Source organism: Sebastes fasciatus (genome assembly GCF_043250625.1).
Source record: "Sebastes fasciatus isolate fSebFas1 chromosome 21 unlocalized genomic scaffold, fSebFas1.pri SUPER_21_unloc_1, whole genome shotgun sequence".
Lineage (NCBI taxonomy): Eukaryota > Metazoa > Chordata > Actinopteri > Perciformes > Sebastidae > Sebastes > Sebastes fasciatus.
The window spans coordinates 72501-82086 of record NW_027428133.1 but is presented as its reverse complement, the minus strand read 5'-3'; the positions used below and the strand labels follow the sequence as shown (position 1 = coordinate 82086).

General features: G+C 53.3%; 1 long non-coding RNA gene across 2 annotated transcripts in view; it reads right to left on the bottom strand.

The window, feature by feature from the left end:
- Window positions 1–8499: 8499 nt before the first annotated feature.
- Window positions 8500–9586, bottom strand: part of LOC141763607 (uncharacterized) — a 1527-nt gene continuing 440 nt past the window's right edge. For both annotated transcript variants that reach the window (XR_012593097.1, XR_012593096.1), the window contains 2 exons: window positions 9454–9586; window positions 8500–9420 (listed from right to left, as the gene is read on the bottom strand). The exon at window positions 9454–9586 is cut by the window's right edge and continues 2 nt beyond it. This is a non-coding gene — a long non-coding RNA (uncharacterized LOC141763607). The remainder of the gene's footprint in view (window positions 9421–9453) is intronic.

Here is a 9586-nt window from a genome sequence, read left to right as displayed (position 1 = left end):
CGGGTCATGGTCTCTCGTGTGTCTCATGGTCTCTCGTTGTGTCTCCTGGTCTCTGTGTGTCTCATGGTCTCTCGTGTGTCTCATGGTCTCTCGTGTGTCTCATGGTCTCTCGTGTGTCTCCTGGTCTCTCGTGTGTCTCCTGGTCTCTCGTGTGTCTCATGGTCTCTCGTGTGTCTCATGGTCTCTCGTGTGTCTCATGGTCTCTCGTGTGTCTCATGGTCTCTCGTGTGTCTCCTGGTCTCTCGTGTGTCTCATGGTCTCTCGTGTGTCTCCTGGTCTCTCGTGTGTCTCCTGGTCTCTCGTGTGTCTCCTGGTCTCTCGTGTGTCTCATGGTCTTCGTGTGTCTCATGGTCTCTCGTGTGTCTCCTGGTCTCTCGTGTGTCTCATGGTCTCTCGTGTGTCTCATGGTCTCTCGGTGTCTCATGGTCTCTCGTGTGTCTCCTGGTCTCTCGTGTGTCTCATGGTTCTCGTGTGTCTCATGGTCTCTCGTGTGTCTCCTGGTCTCTCGTGTGTCTCATGGTCTCTCGTGTGTCTCATGGTCTCTCGTGTGTCTCCTGGTCTCTCGTGTGTCTCATGGTCTCTCGTGTGTCTCATGGTCTCTCGTGTGTCTCATGGTCTCTCGTGTGTCTCATGGTCTCTCGTGTGTCTCATGGTCTCTCGTGTGTCTCCTGGTCTCTCGTGTGTCTCATGGTCTCTCGTGTGTCTCCTGGTCTCTCGTGTGTCTCCTGGTCTCTCGTGTGTCTCATGGTCTCTCGTGTGTCTCATGGTCTCTCGTGTGTCTCATGGTCTCTCGTGTGTCTCCTGGTCTCTCGTGTGTCTCATGGTCTCTCGTGTGTCTCATGGTCTCTCGTGTGTCTCATGGTCTCTCGTGTGTCTCCTGGTCTCTCGTGTGTCTCATGGTCTCTCGTGTGTCTCATGGTCTCTCGTGTGTCTCATGGTCTCTCGTGTGTCTCATGGTCTCTCGTGTGTCTCCTGGTCTCGTGTGTCTCATGGTCTCTCGTGTGTCTCATGGTCTCTCGTGTGTCTCATGGTCTCGTGTGTCTCATGGTCTCTCGTGTGTCTCCTGGTCTCTCGTGTGTCTCATGGTCTCTCGTGTGTCTCCTGGTCTCTCGTGTGTCTCATGGTCTCTCGTGTGTCTCCCGGTCTCTCGTGTGTCTCCTGGCTCTCGTGTGTCTCATGGTCTCTCGTGTGTCTCCTGGTCTCGTGTGTCTCATGGTCTCTCGTGTGTCTCATGGTCTCTCGTGTGTCTCAATGGTCTCTCGTGTGTCTCATGGTCTCTCGTGTGTCTCATGGTCTCTGTGTGTCTCATGGTCTCTCGTGTGTCTCATGGTCTCTCGTGTGTCTCCTGGTCTCTCGTGTGTCTCCTGGTCTCTCGTGTGTCTCCTGGTCTCTCGTGTGTCTCCTGGTCTCTCGTGTGTCTCATGGTCTCGTGTGTCTCATGGTCTCTCGTGTGTCTCCTGGTCTCTCGTGTGTCTCATGGTCTCTCGTGTGTCTCATGGTCTCTCGTGTGTCTCATGGTCTCTCGTGTGTCTCATGGTCTCTCGTGTGTCTCCTGGTCTTCGTGTGTCTCATGGTCTCTCGTGTGTCTCATGGTCTCTCGTGTGTCTCATGGTCTCTCGTGTGTCTCATGGTCTCTCGTGTGTCTCCCTGGGTCTCTCGTGTGTCTCATGGTCTCTCGTGTGTCTCCTGGTCTCTCGTGTGTCTCCTGGTCTCTCGTGTGTCTCATGGTCTCTCGTGTGTCTCCTGGTCTCTCGTGTGTCTCCTGGTCTCTCGTGTGTCTCATGGTCTCTCGTGTGTCTCCTGGTCTCGTGTGTCTCATGGTCTCTCGTGTGTCTCCTGGGTCTCTGTGTGTCTCATGGTCTCTCGTGTGTCTCATGGTCTCTCGTGTGTCTCCTGGTCTCTCGTGTGTCTCATGGTCTCTCGTGTGTCTCATGGTCTCTCGTGTGTCTCCTGGTCTCTCGTGTGTCTCCTGGTCTCTCGTGTGTCTCATGGTCTCTCGTGTGTCTCATGGTCTCTCGTGTGTCTCCTGGTCCTCGTGTGTCTCATGGTCTCTCGTGTGTCTCATGGTCTCTCGTGTGTCTCATGGTCTCTCGTGTGTCTCATGGTCTCTCGTGTGTCTCATGGTCTCTCGTGTGTCTCATGGTCTCTCGTGTGTCTCATGGTCTCTCGTGTGTCTCCTGGTCTCTCGTGTGTCTCATGGTCTCTCGTGTGTCTCCTGGTCTCTCGTGTGTCTCCTGGTCTCTCGTGTGTCTCATGGTCTCGTGTGTCTCATGGTCTCTCGTGTGTCTCATGGTCTCTCGTGTGTCTCATGGTCTCTCGTGTGTCTCCTGGTCTCTCGTGTGTCTCTGGTGTGTGTCTCATGGTCTCGTGTGTCTCATGGTCTCTCGTGTGTCTCCTGGTCTCTCGTGTGTCTCATGGTCTCTCGTGTGTCTCATGGTCTCTCGTGTGTCTCCTGGTCTCTCGTGTGTCTCTGGTCTCTCGTGTGTCTCATGGTCTCTCGTGTGTCTCATGGTCTCTCGTGTGTCTCATGGTCTCTCGTGTGTCTCCTGGTCTCTCGTGTGTCTCATGGTCTCTCGTGTGTCTCCTGGTCTCTCGTGTGTCTCCTGGTCTCGTGTGTCTCCTGGTCTCTCGTGTGTCTCATGGTCTCTCGTGTGTCTCATGGTCTCTCGTGTGTCTCCATGGTCTCTCGTGTGTCTCATGGTCTCTCGTGTGTCTCATGGTCTCTCGTGTGTCTCATGGTCTCTCGTGTGTCTCCTGGTCTCTCGTGTGTCTCATGGTCTCTCGTGTGTCCCCTGCTATGGTCTCTCGTGTGTCTCATGGTCTCTCGTGTGTCTCATGGTCTCTCGTGTGTCTCCTGGTCTCTCGTGTGTCTCCTGGTCTCTCGTGTGTCTCCTGGTCTCTCGTGTGTCTCATGGTCTCTCGTGTGTCTCTGGTCTCTCGTGTGTCTCCTGGTCTCTCGTGTGTCTCCTGGTCTCTCGTGTGTCTCATGGTCTCTCGTGTGTCTCATGGTCTCTCGTGTGTCTCATGGTCTCTCGTGTGTCTCATGGTCTCGTGTGTCTCATGGTCTCTCGTGTGTCTCCTGGTCTCTCGTGTGTCTCATGGTCTCTCGTGTGTCTCCTGGTCTCTCGTGTGTCTCCTGGTCTCGTGTGTCTCCTGGTCTCTCGTGTGTCTCATGGTCTCTCGTGTGTCTCATGGTCTCGTGTGTCTCATGGTCTCTCGTGTGTCTCCTGGTCTCTCGTGTGTCTCATGGTCTCTCGTGTGTCTCCTGGTCTCTCGTGTGTCTCCTGGTCTCTCGTGTGTCTCCTGGTCTCTCGTGTGTCTCATGGTCTCTCGTGTGTCTCATGGTCTCTCGTGTGTCTCCTGGTCTCTCGTGTGTCTCATGGTCTCTCGTGTGTCTCATGGTCTCTCGTGTGTCTCATGGTCTCTCGTGTGTCTCATGGTCTCGTGTGTCTCATGGTCTCTCGTGTGTCTCATGGTCTCTCGTGTGTCTCCTGGTCTCTCGTGTGTCTCCTGGTCTCTCGTGTGTCTCCTGGTCTCTCGTGTGTCTCCTGGTCTCTCGTGTGTCTCCTGGTCTCTCGTGTGTCTCCTGGTCTCTCGTGTGTCTCCTGGTCTCGTGTGTCTCATGGTCTCTCGTGTGTCTCCTGGTCTCTCGTGTGTCTCATGGTCTCCGTGTGTCTCTGGTCTCTCGTGTGTCTCCTGGTCTCGTGTGTCTCCTGGTCTCTCGTGTGTCTCCTGGTCTCTCGTGTGTCTCCTGGTCTCTCGTGTGTCTCCTGGTCTCGTGTGTCTCATGGTCTCTCGTGTGTCTCATGGTCTCTCGTGTGTCTCATGGTCTCTCGTGTGTCTCCTGGTCTCTCGTGTGTCTCCTGGTCTCGTGTGTCTCATGGTCTCTCGTGTGTCTCATGGTCTCTCGTGTGTCTCATGGTCTCTCGTGTGTCTCATGGTCTCTCGTGTGTCTCATGGTCTCTCGTGTGTCTCATGGTCTCTCGTGTGTCTCCTGGTCTCTCGTGTGTCTCCTGGTCTCTCGTGTGTCTCCTGGTCTCTCGTGTGTCTCATGGTCTCTCGTGTGTCTCCTGGTCTCTCGTGTGTCTCCTGGTCTCTCGTGTGTCTCATGGTCTCTCGTGTGTCTCATGGTCTCTCGTGTGTCTCATGGTCTCGTGTGTCTCGTGGTCTCTAGTGTGTCTCCTGGTCTCGTGTGTCTCATGGTCTCTCGTGTGTCTCCTGGTCTCGTGTGTCTCATGGTCTCTCGTGTGTCTCATGGTCTCTCGTGTGTCTCATGGTCTCTCGTGTGTCTCATGGTCTCTCGTGTGTCTCATGGTCTCTCGTGTGTCTCCTGGTCTCTCGTGTGTCTCATGGTCTCTCGTGTGTCTCATGGTCTCTCGTGTGTCTCCTGGTCTCTCGTGTGTCTCCTGGTCTCTCGTGTGTCTCCTGGTCTCTCGTGTGTCTCCTGGTCTCTCGTGTGTCTCCTGGTCTCTCGTGTGTCTCATGGTCTCGTGTGTCTCATGGTCTCTCGTGTGTCTCCTGGTCTCTCGTGTGTCTCATGGTCTCTCGTGTGTCTCATGGTCTCTCGTGTGTCTCATGGTCTCTCGTGTGTCTCATGGTCTCGTGTGTCTCATGGTCTCTCGTGTGTCTCATGGTCTCTCGTGTGTCTCCTGGTCTCTCGTGTGTCTCCTGGTCTCTCGTGTGTCTCCTGGTCTCTCGTGTGTCTCCTGGTCTCGTGTGTCTCATGGTCTCTCGTGTGTCTCATGGTCTCTCGTGTGTCTCCTGGTCTCTCGTGTGTCTCATGGTCTCTCGTGTGTCTCCTGGTCTCTCGTGTGTCTCCTGGTCTCTCGTGTGTCTCCTGGTCTCTCGTGTGTCTCCTGGTCTCGTGTGTCTCATGGTCTCTCGTGTGTCTCCTGGTCTCGTGTGTCTCATGGTCTCTCGTGTGTCTCATGGTCTCTCGTGTGTCTCATGGTCTCTCGTGTGTCTCATGGTCTCTCGTGTGTCTCATGGTCTCTCGTGTGTCTCCTGGTCTCTTGTGTGTCTCCTGGTCTCGTGTGTCTCATGGTCTCTCGTGTGTCTCATGGTCTCTCGTGTGTCTCCTGGTCTCGTGTGTCTCATGGTCTCTCGTGTGTCTCCTGGTCTCTCGTGTGTCTCATGGTCTCTCGTGTGTCTCATGGTCTCTCGTGTGTCTCATGGTCTCTCGTGTGTCTCATGGTCTCTCGTGTGTCTCCTGGTCTCTCGTGTGTCTCATGGTCTCTCGTGTGTCTCCTGGTCTCTCGTGTGTCTCCTGGTCTCTCGTGTGTCTCCTGGTCTCTCGTGTGTCTCATGGTCTCTCGTGTGTCTCCTGGTCTCTCGTGTGTCTCCTGGTCTCTCGTGTGTCTCATGGTCTCGTGTGTCTCATGGTCTCTCGTGTGTCTCCTGGTCTCTCGTGTGTCTCATGGTCTCTCGTGTGTCTCATGGTCTCTCGTGTGTCTCATGGTCTCGTGTGTCTCATGGTCTCTCGTGTGTCTCATGGTCTCTCGTGTGTCTCCTGGTCTCTCGTGTGTCTCATGGTCTCTCGTGTGTCTCCTGGTCTCTCGTGTGTCTCCTGGTCTCTCGTGTGTCTCCTGGTCTCTCGTGTGTCTCATGGTCTCTCGTGTGTCTCAAGGTCTCTCGTGTGTCTCATGGTCTCTCGTGTGTCTCCTGGTCTCTCGTGTGTCTCATGGTCTCTCGTGTGTCTCCTGGTCTCTCGTGTGTCTCCTGGTCTCTCGTGTGTCTCCTGGTCTCTCGTGTGTCTCATGGTCTCTCGTGTGTCTCATGGTCTCTCGTGTGTCTCCTGGTCTCTCGTGTGTCTCATGGTCTCTCGTGTGTCTCATGGTCTCTCGTGTGTCTCATGGTCTCTCGTGTGTCTCCTGGTCTCTCGTGTGTCTCCTGGTCTCTCGTGTGTCTCATGGTCTCGTTTGTCTCATGGTCTCTCGTGTGTCTCCTGGTCTCTCGTGTGTCTCATGGTCTCTCGTGTGTCTCATGGTCTCTCGTGTGTCTCATGGTCTCTCGTGTGTCTCCTGGTCTCTCGTGTGTCTCATGGTCTCTCGTGTGTCTCCTGGTCTCTCGTGTGTCTCCTGGTCTCTCGTGTGTCTCCTGGTCTCCTGGTCTCTCGTGTGTCTCATGGTCTCTCGTGTGTCTCATGGTCTCTTGTGTGTCTCATGGTCTCTCGTGTGTCTCATGGTCTCGTGTGTCTCATGGTCTCTCGTGTGTCTCCTGGTCTCTCGTGTGTCTCATGGTCTCTCGTGTGTCTCCTGGTCTCTCGTGTGTCTCCTGGTCTCTCGTGTGTCTCCTGGTCTCTCGTGTGTCTCATGGTCTCTCGTGTGTCTCATGGTCTCGTGTGTCTCATGGTCTCTCGTGTGTCTCCTGGTCTCTCGTGTGTCTCATGGTCTCTCGTGTGTCTCCTGGTCTCTCGTGTGTCTCCTGGTCTCTCGTGTGTCTCCTGGTCTCTCGTGTGTCTCATGGTCTCTCGTGTGTCTCATGGTCTCTCGTGTGTCTCCTGGTCTCTCGTGTGTCTCATGGTCTCTCGTGTGTCTCATGGTCTCTCGTGTGTCTCATGGTCTCTCGTGTGTCTCATGGTCTCGTGTGTCTCATGGTCTCTCGTGTGTCTCATGGTCTCTCGTGTGTCTCCTGGTCTCTCGTGTGTCTCATGGTCTCTCGTGTGTCTCCTGGTCTCTCGTGTGTCTCCTGGTCTCTCGTGTGTCTCCTGGTCTCTCGTGTGTCTCCTGGTCTCTCGTGTGTCTCCTGGTCTCTCGTGTGTCTCCTGGTCTCGTGTGTCTCATGGTCTCTCGTGTGTCTCCTGGTCTCTCGTGTGTCTCATGGTCTCTCGTGTGTCTCCTGGTCTCCCGTGTGTCTCCTGGTCTCGTGTGTCTCCTGGTCTCTCGTGTGTCTCCTGGTCTCTCGTGTGTCTCCTGGTCTCTCGTGTGTCTCCTGGTCTCGTGTGTCTCATGGTCTCTCGTGTGTCTCCTGGTCTCTCGTGTGTCTCATGGTCTCTCGTGTGTCTCCTGGTCTCTCGTGTGTCTCCTGGTCTCGTGTGTCTCATGGTCTCTCGTGTGTCTCATGGTCTCTCGTGTGTCTCATGGTCTCTCGTGTGTCTCATGGTCTCTCGTGTGTCTCATGGTCTCTCGTGTGTCTCATGGTCTCTCGTGTGTCTCATGGTCTCTCGTGTGTCTCCTGGTCTCTCGTGTGTCTCATGGTCTCTCGTGTGTCTCCTGGTCTCTCGTGTGTCTCCTGGTCTCTCGTGTGTCTCCTGGTCTCTCGTGTGTCTCCTGGTCTCTCGTGTGTCTCATGGTCTCTCGTGTGTCTCATGGTCTCGTGTGTCTCATGGTCTCTCGTGTGTCTCCTGGTCTCTCGTGTGTCTCCTGGTCTCTCGTGTGTCTCCTGGTCTCTCGTGTGTCTCCTGGTCTCTCGTGTGTCTCATGGTCTCTCGTGTGTCTCCTGGTCTCTCGTGTGTCTCATGGTCTCTCGTGTGTCTCATGGTCTCTCGTGTGTCTCATGGTCTCTCGTGTGTCTCATGGTCTCGTGTGTCTCATGGTCTCTCGTGTGTCTCATGGTCTCTCGTGTGTCTCCTGGTCTCTCGTGTGTCTCATGGTCTCTCGTGTGTCTCCTGGTCTCTCGTGTGTCTCATGGTCTCTCGTGTGTCTCCTGGTCTCTCGTGTGTCTCATGGTCTCTAGTGTGTCTCATGGTCTCTCGTGTGTCTCATGGTCTCTCGTGTGTCTCATGGTCTCTCGTGTGTCTCATGGTCTCTCGTGTGTCTCCTGGTCTCTCGTGTGTCTCCGCTGTTCAGACTCAGACTCCAACACAAACTCCAGTGAAGCACCAAAACCTCTTGGTTGTATCTAGTGAAGCTGTTAAACAGTGTTGGCCGCGGTCGGAGGACGCGGAGGAGACCGTAGCTTTGGTCTCCAGGACCGGAGTCTCTGCTCCTCTGCTCCTCTGCCTGCCTTCACTCACACACCACGCTCCTTCTCTCTCTCTCTCTCCACCTCTCACGTGCATGCTGCTCACTCCACACTGCAGAAGAGTTAGTTTAGCTCTGAGAATATCTAGTGAATGTTCAGTGGACGTTTGTGCAGAAATAACTGCTGCAGCTCCTCCAGACCAACAGAGGTTTCCCGTGTCTTGTGAAGTGACGGGGCTCCGCAGAGAGAAACGTTATCGTCTCCCCCGTTCCCTCCGGCCGCGGTCGGGAGGCTGAGGCGGGAAAAGCCAACACTAGGATCAGCATTGATTCATGGAGAGACCTTGGTCTGGTCAGCTAACATTACTGCCAAGCAGCTGAAATATAGAGTGATGTTGTGCTTTTAGCTGACGTGTGTCTCCTCACTGTGTTGAGCGATGCTCCTTCATGTCTATGTAGAGCGAGCACAAGCGCCAGCAACAGGACGCTGACTTTAGTTGACTTAACGGACACAGGTGAAGCTGTTAACAACACATTTCTGATTCTTACTAACACTCCCTTTAAAAAATACTAAAAACATTTAAAAAAAAAAAACATATTAAAAAGAAAAGAAATGTTTTATTCATTGTTCTTAACAACAGCAACATTTACAGAACATTTATAAAAACATCTTTAATATCAGCTGATATATAAACAGATGATTTAGAGTTCAGTTGGACTCATGGACAGTCAGCTGGAGGTTAAACCCGTCTCTCCTGATCTGAACCAACGAGCCGACATCACAGACCCGCCTGACCTCCGGCACCAAGGTCAGGTTGAGGTCACGCTGTCAGCTGGAGTCTTACTGTGACCTTAAACTTGACTTACTGTAATAAATCCACCCCCCCCCCCCAACAGCCTCACTGTGTTCATTATAAAACATGTTTCATCTCTGAACACAACTATAAACTATAAATACATTAATTTAACAATAAAATTTGTACAGATTCATTTAAAACACCCAAATAACCAAACAACTTTAGTGTTTCTGATCTCTATAAAACAATAAATCCATACAATCTTTACATGAGTAACATTATTAGAGACATAAGAATCAGTGTAATCTCATAAACAGTGCTTCAATAAAAACTATTATTATTAATAATGATTTGATTTAAAACTCTCAGCCAATCAGACTTCATGTTTCTGTGATTAAAGATCCTCTGAGAGACGACCTGATTGGCTCCAGCACATGTCAATCATCCACCTGTCCCTCCCACCTCCAGAGCAGCGGTCCAATCACAGCCCTGCAGTGAGCCTCAGAACCTCCCGGCCAATCACACGTCAGCCTTCTGGCAGAGCTCTTCCTTGAGCCCGCCCCTTCCTGTCCCTCGTCTTCTTCTTCTTCTTCTTCTGTGGTGAGTGGCTCGACTCGAGCGCCACAATGATGGTGTCACGCCTCCTCCTCTTCCTCCACCTCCTCTTCTCCTCTCTCCTTCACCTCCTCTTCTCCTCCCTCCTTCACCTCCTCTGCTCCTCTCTCCTTCACCTCCTGTTCTCCTCCCTCCTTCACCTCCTCTTCTCCTCTCTCCTTCACCTCCTCTGCTCCTCTCTCCTTCACCTCCTCTTCTCCTCCCTCCTTCACCTCCTCTGCTCCTCTCTCCTTCACCTCCTGTTCTCCTCCCTCCTTCACCTCCTCTTCTCCT